The 26,022-nt window shown below is 46.4% G+C and overlaps 1 protein-coding gene across 2 annotated transcripts in view; it reads left to right on the forward strand.

Annotated features, from left to right (window-relative positions):
* CNTFR (ciliary neurotrophic factor receptor) overlaps positions 1-26,022 on the forward strand; it is a 391,711-nt gene that overhangs the window by 64,373 nt on the left and 301,316 nt on the right. The gene's annotated exons all lie outside the window — the stretch shown is intronic.

Raw genomic sequence — 26,022 nt, forward strand, 5'->3', positions numbered from 1 at the left:
TCATTCCGGTTTATAGATTTTCATTGAAATTTCCTATTCAAAATTTCAAATTTCATATTTCAAATTTTAATTTCCATGGAGGCCATTGGAGGCAATGTTACAGGTCTTTTAAGAAGATATTGTACTATGTTGAATGTTTTCATATCATTTCTTTCTCATGAAAGATTATCTAATGATATCACAACAACAATAAGTTCTATTTTACAAAAAGTTTGTGTGAGATTTGATTCACATTATTTGGATTTAAGCTGTATAGTTAAGAAACATCCTTTTATTGTATTAACCAGTGCTATTAAGTTGAGTATAAGAGGGGTTAAGAGTCCACAATGAGTTGGTGTCCTAACTTGAGGGTGGAAATATTAGTTCTCCACATTCAGGAAGCCTCTCATCCTCCTCCTCCTCTTCTCTCATCCATTGCCACCAGTTTTCAGTTTAAAGCCTTGAACGCAACCCAAACTATGTTGTGATTGCTCTCCCCGGTCTCGCTGCGGACACGCTTTTTTGTTTTTATGAGGTCTCACAGTGGAGCTCTCTGCAATTAGCTTTGAATAAACTCTCAGGTAGCCGTAGACTTGAACTCATTCTCCCAACGTACCTATTTAAGATAAAAGACTCCAGAGATACTATCTCCTTTTTTTAATATATATGTTTCTCTTTATCCTGGTTTCCCGGTTGCGCCATGGAAATATGCTCAGAGGGGGGAGTAGGTTGGACTGTGAACAAGCGTCGCAGCGGTGGGAGGGCGTTGATGAGAGCAGTGTGTGTCTTTTGGAAAAAGAAATCCCAGACAGACTCCAGTGTACTCGAAATAGATTGAAAACGGTGGCGTGTTAGTTAAAATAAGGGGAAAATGTGGAAGCGAAACCAGTTGAAGTTGGAGCCATTTTGCATGACAAAAACAATGAAAGCGCTCACATTTTATGGGAGCTTTGGGCAAGGCGCGTGCCAGGAACTAGCGAGGGGTGCAAAGATCAAAAGAGATCGAGAGCTTGGAAGCTAAAGCCAAAAATTTGTGATGAGGGGGAAGGAAAAACAGAGGGAGGGTTGAGCAAGGACGAACGGGAAATTGTTTCAAATTGGGCTTCTTTCCATCCTTTTGATTGTGGGGGCCAAATGACGTCGATGACGTTGAGTGGCACGGAGGTCCGATGATACAACGTGGGCCTCCATTGAGGATCTTGGGAAACGGAGGTCTGCGTGCAAATGGCTTTCATTTACCATCTGGTTGTAGTTTTATCGCCATACCATTAAGCAGCTTTATGAGAACCTCCACTTCTTCAACCTCTTGTAGGCCACGTTGGAAAGTCTTAAAGGCGCAACTTGGAACTCCTGAACGCTGGAACATTATCTTCCAGGTTATAATTTTGAGGTCGAAAAGAAGCCAAATCCGCTAGTTGGTTCAAACTGTGTATTGAACAAAAAAGACTTGTCCTAAGTTGACTCCAACTCTTAGCAATGGGCTAATTAAAAAACATTGCCAGGATCCGACTAATTCCATGGAGATTGCTTGCAATCTGGATTGTTTTTATTTAGCTAACTTGTACAGGATGTGTGAACCTAGCCCAGTTCTTTCCACTCAGAGATCACAGGGCGCTATGACATTGATAAATTTTTTACATATTGTGTTGCAAATCAAAAAACATGAGAACGGTGAGAGAGAGGGAAAGACATTATAAATGCAGAGCGTATGGCATTGTGTTAACCATTTAACAGATCTAAACGACCTCAGGGTTTGTCTTTCTATGGAGTGAAGCCTCACTCTTCATGGGGTCTCGTATGGTTAGGCCTCTCTGGGTTGTGAGAGAAGGAAGTGCTTGATTTACGACGACCTTTGGAATTGCTCCATTATTATTATTGTTATAAAGCTTTGAGAAGAATATCTTAGACTTGTATCAATTTCTGGGTGAAAAATATGTCAAAAATGTAGAATGCAATAAATTTAGTTTATTTTTATATGATGAGCAAAAAAATGTCAGAATTTTTCTTTCATACTGGAACCAGCTGGGAAACCAGTTACTACCAAGACTTAAGGAGATAATTATGAATAGCAAGAAGAACCAATACAAGACTAGATGTTCTCTAATCCAGACCAAGTATGAATGCTCATAATAATGCTGATAGTGTTTGTCATCCCTACAATAAATCATCTCTCCCCCGTTAGACTATTGTCTTCTTGGTGACCTTTGACCAGGTTCCAAGTAGGCCTACCTGACACATCATGTCATGTATCCATTATTTTTTTTTATGTTTTTAAAAGTTGATTCCAACAAAGAAAATGTTATCCTGGCAGGGCTGAGGCGTGTCGGACGGGGTTCAATTCATGAGACGGATGGGCCAACGCCACTTGCTCTAGAAAAAGTTGTAACAATCAAAATGCTTTTGCTACATCTTAGAAATGATCTGATGCTGCCGGGCGTGCTGGTAAAGTAGACCCGAATTAGGGCCCTATTACACTTGGTGATTATTGTCTCTATAGGCCATTGTTGCCCTTTTTAATAGACCCAGTGATCAGCTGACGAACGGGAAAATACTGAATTATTGGCTAATCCCATTGTTTTCCCAGGCTTCAGAATCATCATTTGCTGTGTGCAGATAGGAAGTGATGGATCATGGGGTCGGCCACGTAAAGGCTCAATAAACAAACAATGTCTATATTAACCACACTCATTTTTAGGACTGGCTCTAAAATGGCCCCAATTTTGTAAAAAATTTCAACTTCCAAAATAATATTTAACCATGTATTTTATAATTTTTTTTTAATTATTATTAAAACCCAAAAGTTTATGAAAAGAAGAAGCCCCCCCCCCCATGCCCGTCATGTCTGTGTGCTGGCAATAACTGATATGGAGATGAAATGATACGCATGCAGTTTCCGATAGATGGCCGATCACGCTGATGTTCCACAGGCGCATTTAATTTTCAGCGTATTAAAGCCCGGAGCGGCAGCAGAGCAGACAATGGCCATTATGGATGAGTTTAATTTTAGGAAAGACTTAACATGTATTTAAATGTGAAATGCGGTCGCTACAAAGATTTAATAAAGGGCTAAATCGAGCTTAAATGGAAACTCTCCAAGTCTCCGCGAGAGCGTCTGTGGATGACACATTAGAGACGCCGCGACTTTCAGCTGCGAGGAATGAAATATTATGCTAAATGATTAGTCACAGAAGATGAGGATGAGGAGCTCACCGCGTCCGTGGGGGACAACTCCACCCAACATCCAACACAGGATAAAGTAGTCATGTCCCTGGAATTCACTGAGGGGGCGGGAGGAGCGATGGAAGATGGATGGAACCTTCCTGCAATCTGATACATTGTATTATATATCAGTCTATCTGTATACCTCTGCACATATCCATCTATGTATCTCCTATCTATAGTTACCTATCAGGTATCTGTGTGCAGTGTCCTGGTACCCAGTTACTTTCAGTCTAAAGTTGTCGCCTGGCTGAGGAATCTGGTGGAGAATGCCTTAAATTGTGTCTGGCATGGATTGATTGTGTACTGCATACAGATGTGCAAGGATTCATTCTGCTTCATAATTGCCACTATTAGTGGTCACATGTCAAGGATGTGAGAAACTTGGTCACATGACACTCCTACAGGCTGCTTTAATCTGAAATGTGCAAGGGAAGAGCATCCTAGATTCAGCAACCAATCCCTAATATCTCAGGTCCACCCATCTTGGAGCTGCCCAGGCCAGAGCAGTGAGCACACTAGACTAGTTTACTAGGCCCTGTAATTAGTTTCCGCACCTGGGTGTTGGGCACCTTTGCTATCTATTTCTGATGGGATAGGAGACGACATTGTCTCCAGTATGAAAGCCTCCATCCTCGTGTGTACAGCTTTGTGTTGTATATCAGTGAGTTACTTCATACAGTTCTCATCTGTTTCACTGACTGTACTTACAAGCCATCTGTTTGTATTTTTGTTGTTATTTATGTTCCTATTATTGCACCTACATTAGGGACAGCCCCCAAACCAGGGGTACTCCCTCCTAGTAGGCAGGGTGTGATAGGAGGGGTACCATCTGTGCACCCACCTCATAGTCTCGGCCTGTGCACTTTGTTTTGACTTGTTTCTATGCACCGATAGAATCTGGGGATCACAGCAATGTGAGGGGTCTAAGAGGTTTTACCCAAGACTGCATTGTCCCTGGTCCGACAAAGGGAAATGTCATACCAGGTGAGGGAAAAGCTGTACAAAGACTCTATCTATCTATCTATCTATCTATCTATCTATCTATCTGTCTGTCTATCTATCCGTCTGTCTGTCTATTCAATTCAAAAAAAATGTATTGGCAGGTCCAAAATAAACAGCATTGCCAAAGCAAAGAGTATAATAGATGGAGTGTGGGGGAGAGGGGGGGTCATGTGGGGAGGAGGGTGGATATGGGGTAAGGGGCAGGATTGGGGATAATAGGGTGTATAACAGTCCATGGTATTTTTTGATCCTCTCAGCTGGTGGCAGGTGGAGACATACAGGGCAGCTACTTCCAGGGTGGCCTCCTCTTCCACCAGCAGAATGTGGAGTTTCCTCTCCTCATCTATGGCGGTGAAGTGGGATGATGGTGGAGAGTCTGTGGAAGTAGGTGACCCTGGTGGATGATGGTGGAGAGTCTCCGGAAGTAGGTGTCCCTGGTGGATCATGGTTGAGAGTCTCTGGAAGTAGCTGACCCTGGTGGATGATGGTGGAGAGTTTCTGGAAGTAGGTGTCCCTGGTGGATGATGGTGGAGAGTCTCTGGAAGTAGGTGACCCTGGTGGATGATGGTGCAGAGTCTCTGGAAGTAGGTGACCCTGGTGGATCATGGTTGAGAGTCTCTGGAAGTAGGTGACCCTGGTGGATGATGGTGAAGAGTCTCTGGAAGTAGGTGACCCTGGTGGATGATGGTGCAGAGTCTCTGGAAGTAGGTGACCCTGGTGGATCATGGTTGAGAGTCTCTGGAAGTAGGTGACCCTGGTGGATGATGGTGGAGAGTCTCTGGAAGTAGGTGACCCTGGTGGATGATGGTGCAGAGTCTCTGGAAGAAGGTGACCCTGGTGGATGATGGTGGAGAGTCTCTGGAAGTAGGTGACCCTGGTGGATGATGGTGAAGAGTCTCTGAAAGTAGGTGACCCTGGTGGATGATGGTGGAGAGTCTCTGGAAGTAGGTGACCCTGGTGGATGATGGTGGAGAGTCTCTGGAAGTAGGTGTCCCTGGTGGGTGATGGTGGAGAGTCTCTGGAAGTAGGTGACCCTGGTGGATGATGGTAGAGAGTCTCTGGAAGAAGGTGACCCTGGTGGATGATGGTGGAGAGTCTCTGGAAGAAGGTGACCCTGGTGGATGATGGTGGAGAGTCTCTGGAAGTAGGTGACCCTGGCGGATGATGGTGGAGAGTCTCTGGGAGTAGGTGACCCTGGTGGATGATGGTGGAGAGTCTCTGGAAGTAGGTGTCCCTGGTGGGTGATGGTGGAGAGTCTCTGGAAGTAGGTGACCCTGGGGGATGATGGTGGAGAGTCTCTGGAAGAAGGTGACCCTGGTGGATGATGGTGGAGAGTCTCTGGAAGTAAGTGTCCCTGGTGGAGGATGGTGGAGAGTCTTTGGCAGTAGCTGACCCTGGTGGATGAGTATTTGCTGCAGTGTAGCAAAAAGAGGGCCCCCTGCTCACAGTGGCGGCACAGTCAGCTCTCCCGCGGCTTGTATGTCTGTCTGTGCGGCCCCGTCTTCATCTCCAGGCTGTGGGCACTCAGTCTATAGAGGCTTAGGGTCTGCCTGTGTTTGGGCTGGCGCAGCCTCTCCAGGTATGGCACCATGGTGTAGTCTCTCTACAGTGACTGGTAGATGGTGAGTTTCTGGGAGTTACTTATTTCTCTCCTCCATTCCTCTGTATATTGCCCCTGGTACGTCTCTATCACCCCCTTTATTTGGGCTTTTGTCAGGGCATGTTGTGGGGTTTGGCTGGACTGGTGGTGGATGCCCTGTTGGAGGGCACATTGGGCTCCATGGCTCTGGGAGGCTTTGTGGTGATAGGAGTCTGGGCTGCTTCTCTGTATGTGCACCCAGAATGAGAGCGCCCTCTTCTGTACCTGAAACCATAGTGGGAACCTGCCCAACTCTGCCCGACACACCATGTTGGAGGTGCTGCGATGAACCTGGAGGAGATACTTGCAGAACTCCAGATGAAAGGTCTCTGTTGGACTTGAATCCAATTTTGACTGGTCTGGGTAAGTGGCCCCAGACCTCACTGCCATAAAGCAGGATTGGGGCAATGACGGCAAAGATTTTTAGCCAGACCCTTACTGGTGCTTTGAGGTGGTACAGTTGCTTTCGTATGGCATAGAAGGTTCTGCTGGCTTTTCCCTTGAAGACCTCTATTGCAGACTTGAAGCTCCCTGATTGGTTGAGCTCCAGGCCCAGGTACGTGTAGCTGCTGGTTTCCTCCAGTACTGACCCATTTAGTGTGAAGGAGGATGAGATGGAGGCTTTTTTCTGACCCTTCCTCTGGAACACCATGACCTTGGTCTTCTTAGAGTTGACGGGTAGTGCCCATGTATTGCAGAATTTTTCCAGAAATAACTGTCTTGGAGGCCGCTCTCTGTGGGGGACAGCAGCAGGAGGTCATCAACGTACAGCAGGAACTTCACCTCACGGTCATGCAGGAGGAAGCCGGGTGCTGAGGAGTCCTCCAGAGCTGCAGCCAGTTCATTGATGTAGATGTTGAAGAGCGTTGGGCTCAGGCTGTAGCCCTGTTTGACTCCTCGGCCTTGCTGGAAATATGCTGTCCTCCTGCCGTTCACCTTCACGCTCCATTGGTTCCCAATGTATGAGCTCTTTATGACATCATACGTTCTCCTTCCTATCCCACTCTGCAGGAGTTTCAGGAATAGGCCCGGGTGCCACACTGAATCAAACGCCTTCCTAAAGTCCAAAAAACAGGAGAAGATCTTGCCCCGTTTGGTGTTGTGGACGTGGGTCTTGATGAGGCTGTGCAGGGTGTAGATGTGGTCGGTGGTGCGGTGGTTCGGCAATGAAACCAGCTTGACTTTTACTGAGGACCTTATCTATCTATCGTCTATCTATCTATCTTTCTATCATCTATCCCTATGCTGTTCCTTCTATCGCAGACCCGGGGTGGCCACAGTCCATGTTCTTGTGGTCTCTCGTCGTGGTAATTTTACGGTTTCTTCTATTTCTCTGCTGCGATTTGCTTTGATTCCAGCTGAAACGACCTAGAAATACAATGAGTTATGATGGTGATTGGATAATCTTATAATGTAAGTGAACCCTCTGCGTTCATCTCGCTCCTATAATAAAGCGGTCTACGTAAGGTGCATTAAGCACACTCTAATGACTCTGCTGACCCCTCCTCTAATGATAATGAGATGACTGCTGACCCCTCCTCTAATTATAATGAGAAGACTACTGACCCCGCCCTCTAATGATAATGAGAAGACTCTGCTGACCCCGCCCTTTAATGATAATGAGAAGACTCTGCTGACCCCACCCTCTAATGATAATGAGATGACTGCTGACTCCTCCCTCTAATGATAATGAGCTGACTCTGCTGACTCCTCCCTCTAATGATAATGAGCTGACTCTGCTGACCCCGCCCTCTAATGATAATGAGATGACTCTGCTGGCCCCGCCCTCTAATGATAATGAGATAACTGTGCTGACCCCACCCTCTAATGATAATGAGATTACTGCTGACCCCGCCCTTTATTGATTAGATAACTCTGCTGACCCCACCCCCTAATGATAATGAAATGATTGCTGATTCCGCCTTCTAATGATAATGAGATGACTGCTGACCCCGCCCTCTGATAATGAAATGATTGCTGACCCCGCCTTCTAATGATAATAAGATGACTCCTGACTCCTCCCTCCAATGAAAATGAGATGACTCTGCTGACCCCGCCCTCTAATGATAATGAAATGATTGCTGACACCGCCTTCTAATGATAATGAGATGACTGCTGACCCCTCCTCTAATGATAATGAGATGACTGCTGACCCCTCCTCTAATGATAATGAGATGTCTGCTGACCCCTCCTCTAATGATAATGAGATGACTCATGAATCTGCCCTCTGATAATAATAATATGACTGCTGACCCCTCCCTCTAATGATAATGAGATGACTCTGCTGATTCCGCCCTCTAATGATAATGAGATCACTGCGACCCCTCCTCTAATGATAATGAGATGACTCGTGACTCCGCCTTCAAATGATAATGAGATGACTGCTGACCCCACCCTCTAATGATAATGAGATGACTGCTGACCCCTCCTCTAATGATAATGAGATGACTCATGAATCTGCCCTCTGATAATAATAATATGACTGCTGACCCCTCCCTCTAATGATAATGAGATGACTCTGCTGATTCCGCCCTCTAATGATAATGAGATCACTGCGACCCCTCCTCTAATGATAATGAGATGACTCGTGACTCCGCCTTCAAATGATAATGAGATGACTGCTGACCCCACCCTCTAATGATAATGAGATGACTGCTGACCCCTCCTCTAATGATAATGAGATGACTCTGCTGACCCCGCCTTCTAATGATAATGAGATGACTCTGCTGACCCCACCCTCTAATGATAATGAGATGACTCTGCTGACCCCGTCCTCTAAAGATAATGAGATAACTCTGCTGACCCCGCCTTCTAATGATAATGAGATGACTGCTGACCCCACCTTCTAATGATAATAAGATGACTGCTGACTCCTCCCTCCAATGATAATGAGATGATTTTGCTGACCCCACCCTCTAATGATAATAAGATGACTGCTACTCCTCCCTCTAATGATAATGAAATGATTGCTGACTCCTCCCTCTAATGATAATGAGATGACTGCGACCCCTCCTCTAATGATAATGAGATGACTCATGACTCCGCCCTCTAATGATAATGAGATAACTGCTGACCCCTCCCTCTAATGATAATGAGGTGACTCTGCTGACCCCGCCCTCTAATGATAATGAGATAACTGCTGACCCCGCCCTCTAATGATAATGAGATGACTGCTGACCCCTCCCTCTAATAATAATGAGATAACTCTGCTGTTACACCCTCATTCTGTGGCTTGTCCCAGTTGTGTTGGCTGACCGTGCCCTCGGTGGTGCAGGGGTTGGGCCTGGGGTCCCATCTCCATGGGCAGGTATGAGGGATCTGCTAAATGACTGCTGTGCACCAGACTCCCACCCCCTTAGGTGTTTTCTATGAGACGTCTTCTGTCTGAAGATTAAGTCCCGCTGAGATAATTCTTCTCTTTCCCTGCGTTGTGGCGTAGCGGAGCCGCGCGGCTCCTCCGGTGACAGATGAGACACAGATACTGTATAATTAAACAGCCGTTCTGTACGCGTCTCGCACAATCTGAGACCCTTCTACAAACGGAATTCTCTCCCGGCGGGTGACAGATAAACTGTTTATACACCGAGGCGGCGAGGAGGAAAGTAAGGGCTGAGCCGCTAGCCGGATCTTAGGAACAGCGATGGGTGTTACCCCCAGACTCATCCGTGATGGTAAAGTGGTAACTAGTTGGGGGATGGTGACCCCGACGCTGAGACCCTCATCAGTCACGAGCATAGAGGTTCCCTTGTCGCCCAGCTTTTTACTCTGCCATGGCTAGAAGTCCCATGGACTGTAAATGAAGTGACGGTCAGCCCTGCGCACTGCTGCTCCATTTACTCAGACAAGGGACCAGAAATCCTTCGATCGGGCGATCACTGATCAGATGCTACCTACAAAATCCCTTTAATCATAGTTCTTTTTTACTTCCCTGGTTCTGTGCAGGTTCACGTCCTCTCTCCGTGCCTAGTAAGTAGGTGAAGACGTCATGATGAGTCTGATGTCATGTTTCCTCCTGCTGCTCCCTCCCCCCTTTCACAGCATCCAGTGACTGAAGTATAAGCTGTAGCTTCATCCCCCTCCTAAGTGACCTTTGTATATAGGAACAGTTGTATATAATAACCTCAGTGACCTCTGTGTATGGGACTGGTTGTGTATAATAACCTCAGTGACCTCTGTGTATAGGACCGGTTGTATATAATAACCTCAGTGACCTCTGTATATAGGACCGGTTGTATATAATAACCTCAGTGACCTCTGTATATAGGACTGGTTGTATATAATAACCTCAGTGACCTCTGTATATGGGACCGGTTGTATATAATAACCTCAGTGACCTCTGTATATAGGACCGCTTGTGTATTATAACCTCAGTGACCTCTGTATATAGGACCGGTTGTATATAATGACCTCAGTGACCTCTATATATGGGACCGGTTGTATATAATAACCTCAGTGACCTCTGTATATGGGACTGGTTGTATATAATAACCTCAGTGACCTCTGTATATGGGACTGGTTGTATATAATAACCTCAGTGACCTCTGTATATAGGACCGGTTGTATATAATATCCTCAGTGACCTCTGTATATAGGACCGGTTGTATATAATATCCTCAGTGACCTCTGTATATGGGACCGGTTGTATATAATAACCTCAGTGACCTCTGTATATGGGACTGGTTGTATATAATAACCTCAGTGACCTCTGTATATGGGACCGCTTGTGTATTATAACCTCAGTGACCTCTGTATATAGGACCAGTTGTATATAATAACCTCAGTGACCTCTGTGTATGGGACTGGTTGTGTATAATAACCTCAGTGACCTCTGTGTATAGGACCGGTTGTATATAATAACCTCAGTGACCTCTGTATATAGGACCGGTTGTATATAATAACCTCAGTGACCTCTGTATATAGGACTGGTTGTATATAATAACCTCAGTGACCTCTGTATATGGGACCAGTTGTATATAATAACCTCAGTGACCTCTGTATATAGGACCGGTTGTATATAATAACCTCAGTGACCTCTGTATATGGGACCGGTTGTATATAATAACCTCAGTGACCTCTGTATATAGGACCGCTTGTGTATTATAACCTCAGTGACCTCTGTATATAGGACCGGTTGTATATAATAACCTCAGTGACCTCTGTATATAGGACCGGTTGTATATAATAACCTCAGTGACCTCTGTATATAGGACCGGTTGTATATAATAACCTCAGTGACCTCTGTATATAGGACCAGTTGTATATAATAACCTCAGTGACCTCTGTATATGGGACTGGTTGTATATAATAACCTCAGTGACCTCTGTATATAGGACCGGTTGTATATAATATCCTCAGTGACCTCTGTATATAGGACCGGTTGTATATAATATCCTCAGTGACCTCTGTATATGGGACCGGTTGTATATAATAACCTCAGTGACCTCTGTATATGGGACTGGTTGTATATAATAACCTCAGTGACCTCTGTATATGGGACTGGTTGTATATAATAACCTCAGTGACCTCTGTATATGGGACCGGTTGTATATATACCCTTTCTTCATACTTTCTCTATGGACGGACACGTTGTGATACGGTTGCGTAGTTGTGTGTGTATATATATATATACACGGTCTTCTTACTCTCTCTATGTTCGGACATGTTGTGATACGGTCGTGTAGTTGTATATATATATATACACGGTCTTCTTACTCTCTCTATGTTCGGACATGTTGTGATACGGTCGTGTAGTTGTATATATATATATACACGGTCTTCTTACTCTCTACGTTCGGACATGTTGTGATACGGTCGTGTAGTTGTATATATATATATACACGGTCTTCTTACTCTCTCTACGTTCGGACATGTTGTGATACGGTCGTGTAGTTGTATATATATATATATATATACACGGTCTTCTTACTTTCTCTACGTTCGGACATGTTGTGATACGGTCGTGTAGTTGTATATATATATATATATATATACACAGTCTTCTTACTCTCTCTACGTTCGGACATGTTGTGATACGGTCGTGTAGTTGTATATATATATATACACGGTCTTCTTACTCTCTCTACGTTCGGACATGTTGTGATACGGTCGCGTAGTTGTATATATATATATATATATATATACACGGTCTTCTTACTCTCTCTACGTTCGGACATGTTGTGATACAGTCGCGTAGTTGTATATACAGTATATATATATATATATATATACGGTCTTCTTACTCTCTCTACGTTCGGACATGTGATACGGTCGCGTAGTTGTATATACAGTATATATATATACACGGTCTTCTTACTCTCTCTACGTTCGGACATGTGTGATACGGTCGCATAGTTGTATATATATATATATATATATATATATATATATATATATACACGGTCTTCTTACTCTCTCTACGTTCGGACATGTTGTGATACGGTCGTGTAGTTGTATATATATATATACACGGTCTTCTTACTCTCTCTACGTTCGGACATGGTGTGATACGGTCGCGTAGTTGTATATACAGTATATATATATATACACGGTCTTCTTACTCTCTCTACGTTCGGACATGTTGTGATACGGTCGCATAGTTGTATATATATATATATATATATATATATATACACGGTCTTCTTACTCTCTCTACGTTCGGACATGTTGTGATACGGTCGCGTAGTTGTATATACAGTATATATATATATATACACGGTCTTCTTACTCTCTCTACGTTCGGACATGTTGTGATACGGTCGCATAGTTGTATATATATATATACACGGTCTTCTTACTCTCTCTACGTTCGGACATGTTGTGATACGGTCGCGTAGTTGTATATACAGTATATATATATATATACACGGTCTTCTTACTCTCTCTACGTTCGGACATGTTGTGATACGGTCGCATAGTTGTATATATATATATACACGGTCTTCTTACTCTCTACGTTCGGACATGTTGTAATACGGTCGCGTAGTTGTATATATATATATATATATATATATATATATATATATACACGGTCTTCTTACTCTCTCTACGTTCGGACATGGTGTGATACGGTCGTGTAGTTGTATATATATATATATATACACGGTCTTCTTACTCTCTCTACGTTCGGACATGTTGTGATATGGTCGTGTAGTTGTATATATATATATATATATATACACGGTCTTCTTACTCTCTCTACGTTCGGACATGGTGTGATACGGTCACGTAGTTTTATATACAGTATATATATATATACACGGTCTTCTTACTCTCTCTACGTTCGGACATGTTGTGATATGGTCGTGTAGTTGTATATATATATATATATATATATACACGGTCTTCTTACTCTCTCTACGTTCGGACATGGTGTGATACGGTCACGTAGTTGTATATATATATATATATATATATATATATATATATACACGGTCTTCTTACTCTCTCTACGTTCGGACATGGTGTGATACGGTCGCGTAGTTGTATATATATATATATATATATATATATATATATATATATATATATACACGGTCTTCTTACTCTCTCTACGTTCGGACATGTTGTGATACGGTCGCGTAGTTGTATATATATATATACACAGTCTTCTTACTCTCTCTACGTTCGGACATGTTGTGATACGGTCGCGTAGTTGTATATACAGTATATATATATACACGGTCTTCTTACTCTCTCTACGTTCGGACATGGTGTGATACGGTCGCGTGACTCCGAGGCTTTGGAGTAAATTCCCCCTAATGATTTGGTATCTCTCTCTCTATACTTTGCCGGGGGTTTGGTGATTGCTCGGCAGCACATGGGGCCGCGTCGCCCTCCGCTCATCACTCGCTCGCATACTTAGTAGATGTTTGGCGCACACCCGGCGTCTGCACATTATGCAAACAACCATTAGAGATGACAGATCTCCCTGTAATTTCTCCAATCACGCAGCTGCTAATCAAAGCCACATTACAGTCTCTGCTGATGCCGGCAACGTCCCATCCGGGCAGGTAATTTATTCAAGGCCGGGGGTGCTGAGAAGATAGAGTGCAAGCTCTTCAGCACACCACAGGGTCCGGCTCCTATGTGGGTTATGGGAGGGCTCCCATGCCTGAGACCCCCATGGCCGTTCTCCATTTCCTGAGACCTCCATGGCCGTTCTCCATTGCCTGAGACCCCCATGGCCGTTCTCCATTTCCTGAGACCCCCATCTATCTGATGAGGCAGAAGCCCCTCCTGTTGTGGAGCAGTCATGGCCGTTCTCCATTGTGTCATGTCCTGTCACCTCTAAGGGTGGTATCACATGGGACGATTTTTCGGCGATTAATGCTAAACGATCTCAAACGATGGCTATGGGAAACAATCTTAAAGTGTTCAGCCTATTACACAGGACGATGATTGTTACTCAAGGACGTTCTTGCGCTCGTCTTTTCCTGTCTGACCAGGGAACGTCCGAACGACACTTTATTACTGATCAACGATGAAAATAGGTCCAGATTCTATCAAACGATCAACGATTTCTCATTGGTCGTTTAATCGTTGTCAGCTATTACACAAAACGATGTTATACGGCCCTAAGTGAGAGGGACAGAGGAGTCTGGAGGGGGATGGAGAGGGACAGAGGAGTCTGGAGGGGTATGGAGGGGTATGCAGAGGGACAGAGGAGTCTGGAGGGGGATGGAGAGGGACAGAGGAGTCTGGAGGGGGATGGAGGGGTATGCAGAGGGACAGAGGAGTCTGGAGGGGGATGGAGGGGTATGGAGAGGGACAGAGGAGTCTGGAGGGGGATGGAGAGGGACAGAGGAGTCTGGAGGGGAGGTGGAGGGGTATGGAGAGGGACAGAGGAGTCTGGAGGGGGATGGAGGGGTATGGAGAGGGACAGAGGAGTCTGGAGGGGGATGGAGAGGGACAGAGGAGTCTGGAGGGGAGGTGGAGGGGGATGGAGAGGGACAGAGGAGTCTGGAGGGGGATGGAGAGGGACAGAGGAGTCTGGAGGGGGATGGAGAGGGACAGAGGAGTCTGGAGGGGGATGGAGAGGGACAGAGGAGTCTGGAGGGGAGGTGGAGGGGTATGCAGAGGGACAGAGGAGTCTGGAGGGGGATGGAGGGGTATGGAGAGGGACAGAGGAGTCTGGAGGGGGATGGAGAGGGACAGAGGAGTCTGGAGGGGAGGTGGAGGGGTATGGAGAGGGACAGAGGAGTCTGGAGGGGAGGTGGAGGGTAGAGATGAGCGAACCTTTCGGACTTTTGGTCTGGAGGGTTATGGAGTCTGGAGGGGGTAGAGGGGTATGGAGAGGGACAGGAAAGTCTGGAAGGGAAAGAGGAGTCTGGAGGAAGCAGAGGGATCAGGAAAGGGACAGAAGAGTCTGTAGGGAGGCAGAGGAGTCTGGAGGAGGCAGGGGGTCAGAAGAAGGACAGAAAAGTCTATAGGGGGAGAGAATAATTTGGGGGAGGATAAAGCCATCGGGGTCTAGAGAGGGACGAGGGATCTGGAAGTGCCTTACTCCCCATTGAGAACACATGGCTGGTCGGCCGGACGGGAGGAAGATGGAGCCTTCACCTGACTATCGGCATCTTGCATAATGGACAGATATCACCGAGTTGTCAGAATATAAAAGGTCAGGACTTACTGTGAAGGCCGTTCTTTGCTGCGGCACCATCCGTGACCCGAGCCACGTCCCTATGGACATTGAATAAACGTTATTTGTATGGATGTCCGCTCACAGACTGTAGACCCCGCATTGAGATGCCGCGCAGCCCCCGCGGCTGGGAAAGCTCCAGGCGGCTCTCAAAGCTTCACGACAGACGCCAAATGAAGAGTGACCGCCGCAAGCGAGCGCCTGGGCCCGGCTGCTATGGAGCCTGATCAGCTAATGAAGAGAAGATTGATAGAGGAGGCTGGATGGCGGACGTTGTGTTCTGCTCTACAGCTGTCACTCTCTCCAGGCTCCCAGACTCCATTAACATGGACGAGGTCGGGGCTTCTAAGTACAGAACATCAGCTGCATAATATATGTCTTATAATGTATGGCCGCACCAGCTCCTTGCGGTTACAGTACGGCGTCCACAGTCCGGTAATCTCACCCCAGGGCCGGGGAGGTTTACACCGCGGCTGCGGCAATGATTCTCCAGCAGGAAATACGCGAGGAACATTCGGGTGGAGTTTCCCTTTAAGAGGTTGATCCATGTGGACCATTGTTACTCCAACAAGTCCTGAGAACCCAGGTCCACCACTTACTGTGGGTGCAATGTTCTGCAGGGAGTATGGAGATGGGGCCCTCAGCCAGAAAACTCTATGGTGGAGATGACTGCTTTAAAAGTTAATTTACTTTCTGATTCTATAATTTTAAAGGGATTTTTGAGGATCCTCTAAGACGTTCTGATGAATTCTTCAGGGGGCTGTGTACGGGCTGGACTTATTTTTTATTTTTATGTTGCTGTTCTTAGATAAATAAAACCATTCTGGACTCAAATAATAATGTTATATAATGTCTAAGTGATTTTACTATATAATATCCAAATAATACTACAGTATGGTCAGAATAATACTGCTATACAATACATGTTAATAATACTGCCTTACAATATATGTAAATAATACTGCCATACAACATATACAAATAATACTGCCATACAACATATACAAATAATACTGACATACAATATATGTAAATAATACTGCCATATAAAATATGTCAAAAATACTGCCATACAACATATACAAATAATACTGCCATACAACATATACAAATAATACTGCCATACAACATATACAAATAATACTGCCATACAATATAAGTAAATACTGCCATACTACATATGTAAATAATACTGCCATATAATATATACAAATAATACTGCCATATAATATATGTAAATAATTACGTCATATAATATTTGTAAATAATACTGCCATACAATATATCTAAAAAATACTGCAATACTACATCTGTGAATAATACTGCAATGTAATATATACAAATAATACTGCCATACAATATATGTAAATAATATTGCCATATAATATATGTAAGTAATACTGCTATACTTCATATGTGAATCATATTGCCATATAGTCCTAATAATACTACCATACAGTATTTAAATGATTCTTTCTGTTTTTTTTCTAATACCTCCATACTGTATCCAAATAGTTCCACATTATAGTAAATAATAACACCATACGGGATTAATATAATACTACAATATCAGTTAAACAATACCACCATACAGTATTTAATTAATACTGTCATATTTTTTTAAACTATACCGTACCCTCCATATAATGCTGTATATACCGTATCCTCCATATAGTGCTGTATTTACCGTACCCTCCATATAGTGCTGTATATACTGCACCCTCCATAAAGTACTGTATATACTATACCCTTCATATAATACTGCACACTCCATATAATACCGTATATACTGTGCACTTCATATATTGCTGTATATACTGTACACTCCATATATTGCTGTATATACTGTACACTCCATATAATACTGTATACTGTACACTCCATATAATACTGTATATACCGTACCCTCCATATATTGCTGTATATACTGTACCCTCCATGTATTGCTGTATATACCGCACACTCCATATAATACAGTATATACCGCACACTCCATATAATACTGTATATACCATACACTCCATATATTGCTGTATATACTGTACACTCCATATAATGCTGTATATACCGCACACTCCATATAATGCTGTATATACCGTACCCTCCATATATTGCTGTATATACTGTACACTCCATATAATGCTGTATATACCGCACACTCCATATAATACTGTATATACTGCATACTCCATATAATAATGTATATACTGCACCCTCCATATAGTACTGTATATACCGCACACTCCATATAATGCTGTATATACCGCACACTCCATATAATACTGTATATACTGCACACTCCATATAATAATGTATATACTGCACCCTCCATATAGTACTGTATATACCGCACACTCCATATAATGCTGTATATACCGCACACTCCATATAATACTGTATATACTGCACACTCCATATAATAATGTATATACTGCACCCTCCATATAGTACTGTATATACCGCACACTCCATATAATGCTGTATATACCGCACACTCCATATAATACTGTATATACCGCACACTCCATATAATACTGTATATACTGCACCCTCCATATAGTACTGTATATACCATACCCTTCATATAATACTGCACACTCTATATAATACCGTATATACTGTGCACTCCATATATTGCTGTATATACTGTACACTCCATATAATACTGTATATACTGCACCCTCCATATAATACTGTATATACTGTACCCTCCATATATTACTGTATATACCATACACTCCATATAATGCTGTATATACCACACACTCCATATAATACTGTATATACCGCACACTCCATATAATGCTGTATATACCACACACTCCATATAATACTGTATATACCATACACTCCATATATTGCTGTATATACTGTACACTCCATATAATGCTGTATATACCGCACACTCCATATAATGCTGTATATATCGTACACTCCATATAATACTGTATATACCATACACTCCATATAATGCTGTATATACCGCACACTCCATATATTGCTGTAGATACTGTACCCTCCATGTATTGCTGTATATACTGTACCCTCCATATACTGCTGTATATACTGTACCCTCCATATAATGCTGTATATACCGCACACTCCATATAATGCTGTATATACCGTACACTCCATATAATACAGTATATACCGTACCCTCCATATATTGCTGTATATACTGTACCCTCCATATATTGCTGTATATACCGCACACTCCATATAATGCTGTATATACCGTACACTCCATATAATGATGTATATACTGTACCCTCCATATAATGCTGTATATACCGCACACTCCATATAATACTGTATATACCGTACCCTCCAGATATTGCTGTATATACTGTACCCTCCATGTATTGCTGTATATACCGCACACTCCATATAATGCTGTATATACCGTACACTCTATATAATGCTGTATATACTGTACCCTCCATATACTGCTGTATATACCGCACACTCCATATAATGCTGTATATACCGTACACTCCATATACTGCTGTATATACCGTACTCTCCATATAACACCACTTTATAATACCGCATTCTCATGCAGCAGATACGTGGTGGCCGGAGGGTTAATCTGTAGCAGATAATGGAGAGGAAAGTTTCCATTGAGTGGGTTGTGCTCCTGGGGGTCCTCCGGCTCTTTGGCGCCCCCCGGGGGTTGGCAGCTCCCCCTATAATCCATGGGTGATGAGTTGTGTATTGTGAGCGGCGTCCCTACAGCTGAAGCATGACGGCAGTGAGGAGGATAATGATGATGGTGTGATGCCTGGGCTGCCGCACACAATGAGGATGGGCGCTGCCAGCTGCCGGGGGGCTGCCAGATGCCGGGGAGTGAGGGGGGGCTGCCAATAAATCCGTCCGCTCCTGCCAGAGCTCATCCTGGACGATAGAGGAGATATAGGAGATATCCATCCAGATAAAGGGGGCCATACCCCCGGAGCGCCCCCCGGAGATCCAGCTGTTAGAGCAGTCCTGTAATCCAGAGCATCCAATATTCCGCCAGCAGACGCAGTCCCAGTGATGAGGTCTGGGGGTGCTTGGAGACCCCCCCGTATTGGCGCACAAGAGGTGCGAGGGTCATGTGAGTCATCTGACCCAGAGGAGACCATCACAGAGGAAGATCTGAGTGCTTCTAGCATTATCCTGAGCTATATGTGCCGCCTTACATAGTCCTGAGCTGTATGTGCCGCCTTACACAGTCCTGAGCTGTATGTGCCGCCTTACAGAGTCCTGAGCTGTATGTGCCGCCTTACACAGTCCTGAGCTGTATGTGCCGCCTTACACAGTCCTGAGCTGTATGTGCCGCCTTACACAGTCCTGAGCTGTATGTGCCACCTTACAGAGTCCTGAGCTGTATGTGCCGCCTTACACAGTCCTGAGCTGTATGTGCCACCTTACAGAGCCCTGAGCTGTATGTGCCGCCTTACAGAGTCCTGAGCTGTATGTGCCGCCATGCACAGTCCTGAGCTGTATGTGCTGTGTTACATAGTCCTGAGCTGTATGTGCCGCCTAACAGAGTCCTGAGCTGTGTGCCGCCTTACACAGTCCTGAGCTGTATGTGCCGCCTTACACAGTCCTGAGCTGTATGTGCCGCCTTACACAGTCCTGAGCTGTATGTGCCGCCTTACACAGTCCTGAGCCGTATGTGCCGCCTTACACAGTCCTGAGCTGTATGTGCCGCCTTACACAGTCCTGAGCTGTATGTGCCGCCTTACACAGTCCTGAGCTGTATGTGCTGCCTTACACAGTACTGAGCTGTATGTGCCGCCTTACAGAGTCCTGAGCTGTATGTGCCGCCTTACACAGTCCTGAGCTGTATGTGCCGCCTTACACAGTACTGAGCTGTATGTGCCACCTTACACAGTCCTGAGCTGTATGTGCCACCTTACACAGTCCTGAGCTGTATGTGCCACCTTACACAGTCCTGAGCTGTATGTGCCGCCTTACACAGTACTGAGCTGTATGTGCCGCCTTACACAGTCCTGAGCTGTATGTGCCACCTTACAGAGTCCTAAGCTGTATGTGCCGCCTTACAGAGTCCTGAGCTGTATGTGCCGCCATGCACAGTCCTGAGCTGTATGTGCTGTGTTACATAGTCCTGAGCTGTATGTGCCGCCTAACAGAGTCCTGAGCTGTGTGCCGCCTTACACAGTCCTGAGCTGTATGTGCCGCCTTACACAGTCCTGAGCTGTATGTGCCGCCTTACACAGTCCTGAGCTGTATGTGCCGCCTTACACAGTCCTGAGCTGTATGTGCCGCCTTACACAGTCCTGAGCTGTGTGCCGCCTTACACAGTCCTGAGCTGTATGTGCCGCCTTACACAGTCCTGAGCTGTATGTGCCGCCTTACACAGTCCTGAGCTTTGTGCCGCCTTACAGAGTCCTGAGCTGTATGTACCCCCTTACATAGTCCTGAGCTGTATGTGCCGCCTTACACAGTCCTGAGCTGTATGTGCCACCTTACATAGTCCTGAGCTGTATGTGCCGCATTACAGAGTCCTGAGCTGTGTGTGCCGCATTACATAGTCCTGAGCTGTATGTGCCGCCTTACAGATTCCTGAGCTGTATGTGCCACCTTACACAGTCCTGAGCTGTATGTGCCACCTTAAATAGTCCTGAGCTGTATGTGCCGCTTTACACAGTCCTGAGCTGTATGTGCCGCCTTACAGAGTCCTGAGCTGTATGTGCCGCCTTACACAGTCCTGAGCTGTATGTGCCACCTTAAATAGTCCTGAGCTGTATGTGCCGCTTTACACAGTCCTGAGCTGTATGTGCCGCCTTACACAGTCCTGAGCTGTGTGCCGCCTTACACAGTCCTGAGCTGTATGTGCCGCCTTACACAGTCCTGAGCTGTATGTGCCGCCTTACACAGTCCTGAGCTTTGTGCCGCCTTACAGAGTCCTGAGCTGTATGTACCCCCTTACATAGTCCTGAGCTGTATGTGCCGCCTTACACAGTCCTGAGCTGTATGTGCCACCTTACATAGTCCTGAGCTGTATGTGCCGCATTACAGAGTCCTGAGCTGTGTGTGCCGCATTACATAGTCCTGAGCTGTATGTGCCGCCTTACAGATTCCTGAGCTGTATGTGCCACCTTACACAGTCCTGAGCTGTGTGTGCCGCATTACATAGTCCTGAGCTGTATGTGCCGCCTTACAGATTCCTGAGCTGTATGTGCCGCCTTACAGAGTCCTGAGCTGTATGTGCCGCCTTACACAGTACTGAGCTGTATGCGCCACCTTACAGAGTCCTGAGCTGTATGCGCCACCTTACAGAGTCCTGAGCTGTATGCGCCACCTTACAGAGTCCTGAGCTGTATGTGCCGCCTTACAGAGTCCTGAGCTGTATTTGCCGCCTTAGAGTCCTGAGCTGTATGCGCCGCCTTACACAGTCCTGAGCTGTATGCGCCGCCTTACACAGTCCTAAGCTGTATGTGCCGCCTTACATAGTCCTGAGCTGTATGTGCCGCCTTACACAGTCCTGAGCTGTATGTGCCGCCTTACACAGTCCTGAGCTGTATGTGCCGCCTTACACAGTCCTGAGCTGTATGTGCCACCTTACAGAGTCCTGAGCTGTATGTGCCCCCTTACACAGTCCTGAGCTGTGTGCCGCCTTACACAGTCCTGAGCTGTATGCGCCGCCTTACACAGTCCTGAGCTGTGTGCCGCCTTACACAGTCCTGAGCTGTATGCGCCGCCTTACACAGTCCTGAGCTGTATGTGCCGCCTTACACAGTCCTGAGCTGTATGTGCCACCTTACAGAGTCCTGAGCTGTATGTGCCGCCTTACACAGTCCTGAGCTGTATGTGCCACCTTAAATAGTCCTGAGCTGTATGTGTCGCTTTACAGAGTCCTGAGCTGTATGTGCCGCCTTACACAGTCCTGAGCTGTATGTGCCGCCTTACACAGTCCTGAGCTGTATGTGCCGCCTTACACAGTCCTGAGCTGTGCGCCGCCTTACACAGTCCTGAGCTGTATGTACCCCCTTACATAGTCCTGAGCTTTGTGCCGCCTTACAGAGTCCTGAGCTGTGTGCCACCTTACACAGTCCTGAGCTGTGTGCCGCCTTACACAGTCCTGAGCTGTATGTGCCGCCTTACACAGTCCTGAGCTGTATGTGCCGCCTTACACAGTCCTGAGCTGTATGTGCCGCCTTACACAGTCCTGAGCTGTATGTGCCGCCTTACACAGTCCTGAGCTGTATGTGCCGCCTTACACAGTACTGAGCTGTATGTGCCGCCTTACACAGTCCTGAGCTGTATGTGCCGCCTTACACAGTCCTGAGCTGTATGTGCCGCCTTACACAGTCCTGAGCTGTATGTGCCGCCTTACACAGTACTGAGCTGTATGTGCCGCCTTACAGAGTCCTGAGCTGTGTGCCACTTTACATAGTCCTGAGCTGTGTGTAGCCTTACATAGTCCTGAGCTGTATGTGCCCACTTACATAGTCTTGAGCTGTGTGTGCCACCTTACATAGTCCTGAGCTGTGTGTAGCCTTACATAGTCCTGAGCTGTATGTGCCCCCGTACATAGTCTTGAGCTGTATGTGCCGCCTTACACAGTCCTGAGCTGTATGTGCCGCCTTACACAGTCCTGAGCTGTATGTGCCGCCTTACACAGTCCTGAGCTGTATGTGCCGCCTTACACAGTCCTGAGCTGTATGTGCCGCCTTACAGAGTCCTGAGCTGTATGTGCCGCCTTACACAGTCCTGAGCTGTATGTGCTGCCTTACACAGTCCTGAGCTGTATGTGCCGCCTTACACAGTCCTGAGCTGTATGTGCCGCCTTACAGAGTCCTGAGCTGTGTGCCACTTTACATAGTCCTGAGCTGTGTGTAGCCTTACATAGTCTTGAGCTGTATGTGCCCCCGTACATAGTCTTGAGCTGTATGTGCCGCCTTACACAGTCCTTCACATGTATGATGACCTTATTGGTGATATGGTGTCGTGTTCTGGACAGATGGGGGGGGGGTCATTTCAGTGTTGTCTCCTCTGATGGTCCTTTGGGATCCCGGACATTAGCACCCTGCACTGTAGCCGATGGTTGTGCGGGGTCTGGATCTCAGCCTCTATGATGGTGTTGTCTCGGCCTACATTACCCAGTTGTAGGTTTTGTCTTCTTGTATTTACCAGCTGGCTGCACTCAGAGAGTGCGGGGACGGTTGTCGGTAGGAGCAGGGTGGCCGCACTAAGTACATCCCCCCCAGTCCCTCTGATATGGTGTTAATATTTAATGGGCTCATTTGCCCTTCTCCTCCTCCTCCTCCTCCTCCCGTCTGACTTTCTCCTCAGCCATTGCCAGATGCATCAGGAGCAGCCGGCCTGATCTATTAAGGTTCTCTCGACTCGCTGGAGGTGAAAGGTCACGAGGAGAGAATGTGCAGATCATTCCAGCGGAATGTGAGCAATTAAAGCAAACCGGGCCCAGGATCCCCTCACGGTGCGGCCGTAATTCTATTAGAGTTCTGGGCCGGTCCCGGACTCCCCACTACGAGGCCCTAATGGAGAACACGCCGCGCGGGGGGCTCCGCACTAATAGGGAGCTTTAGCTTTGGTTCCTGAGCTTAGAACATGATGATTGAGTTACTGGTCCCTGCCCGGTGTTAGGGTGGTCCGGCTGAGTGTTTCCAGGCCGCCCAGGACCCCTCGTATACCTGTAAAGAACATGCAAACCCTGCAGCGTAGATCCAGAGGAAGGCCAGACACCCGCTGAGGGCGAGTTATAGGTGAAATCAGCCCTGTGAGGGTGAAAACTTAATAACCCCCCCTGGAGGTTTCTAAGAGGAATATCTGTATGATGAGTGCAGATAGTACCTGCAGTCCTATGTAAAAGCACTGATGATACACGCTGAGCTCTGCTACATCTCTATAGTGCAGTGGTGGAGCTTCTCTGGTACTAGACGCTGATATCTCGCTGCTCGGTTACTGCCGAATCCCTCCAAAATCTCCAGATTACAGAGTATGGCAGTCACATCCTCCACTCCTCATAATGTCTGTCCATCACTGTAACTGTGCGGACTCCTGCAGCCGTGTCCATCACTGATCACTGTAACTGTGCGGACTCCTGCAGCCGTGTCCATCACTGATCACTGTAACTGTGCGGACTCCTGCAGCCGTGTCCATCACTGATCACTGTAACTGTGCGGACTCCTGCAGCCGTGTCCATCACTGATCACTGTAACTGTGCGGACTCCTGCAGCTGTGTCCATCACTGATCACTGTAACTGTGCGGACTCCTGCAGCTGTGTCCATCACTGATCACTGTAACTGTGCGGACTCCTGGAGCTGTGTCCATCACTGATCACTGTAACTGTGCGGAGTCCTGCAGCTGTGTCCATCACTGATCACTGTGCGGAGTCCTGCAGCCGTGTCCATCACTAATCACTGTGCGGAGTCCTGCAGCCGTGTCCATCACTAATCACTGTGCGGAGTCCTGCAGCTGTGTCCATCACTGATCACTGTGCGGACTCCTGCAGCCGTGTCCATCACTGATCACTGTAACTGTGCGGACTCCTGCAGCCGTGTCCATCACTGTAACTGTGCGGAGTCCTGCAGCCGTGTCCATCACTAATCACTGTGCGGAGTCCTGCAGCCGTGTCCATCACTGTAACTGTGCGGACTCCTGCAGCTGTGTCCATCACTGATCACTGTAACTGTGCGGAGTCCTGCAGCCGTGTCCATCACTGATCACTGTAACTGTGCGGAGTCCTGCAGCTGTGTCCATCACTGATCACTGTAACTGTGCGGACTCCTGCAGCCGTGTCCATCACTGATCACTGTAACTGTGCGGAGTCCTGCAGCCGTGTCCATCACTGATCACTGTAACTGTGCGGACTCCTGCAGCTGTGTCCATCACTGATCACTGTAACTGTGCGGAGTCCTGCAGCCGTGTCCATCACTGATCACTGTAACTGTGCGGAGTCCTGCAGCCGTGTCCATCACTGATCACTGTAACTGTGCGGAGTCCTGCAGCCGTGTCCATCACTGATCACTGTAACTGTGCGGACTCCTGCAGCCGTGTCCTTCACTGATTACTGTAACTGTGCGGACTCCTGCAGCTGTGTCCATCACTGATCACTGTAACTGTGCGGACTCCTGCAGCCATGTCCATCACTGATTACTGTAACTGTGCGGACTCCTGCAGCTGTGTCCATCACTGATCACTGTAACTGTGCGGACTCCTGCAGCTGTGTCCATCACTGATCACTGTAACTGTGCGGACTCCTGCAGCTGTGTCCATCACTGATCACTGTAACTGTGCGGACTCCTGCAGCCGTGTCCATCACTGATCACTGTAACTGTGCGGACTCCTGCAGCTGTGTCCATCACTGATCACTGTAACTGTGCGGACTCCTGCAGCTGTGTCCATCACTGATCACTGTAACTGTGCGGACTCCTGCAGCTGTGTCCATCACTGATCACTGTAACTGTGCGGACTCCTGCAGCTGTGTCCATCACTGATCACTGTATACGTAGCTGCAGAACATGATAGCAGGCAGGCTGCGCCCGTATCTTCTTCTCAGCACGTTGA

This window comes from Dendropsophus ebraccatus, chromosome 3, assembly GCF_027789765.1.
Source record: "Dendropsophus ebraccatus isolate aDenEbr1 chromosome 3, aDenEbr1.pat, whole genome shotgun sequence".
In the NCBI taxonomy this organism is placed as follows: Eukaryota; Metazoa; Chordata; class Amphibia; order Anura; family Hylidae; genus Dendropsophus; species Dendropsophus ebraccatus.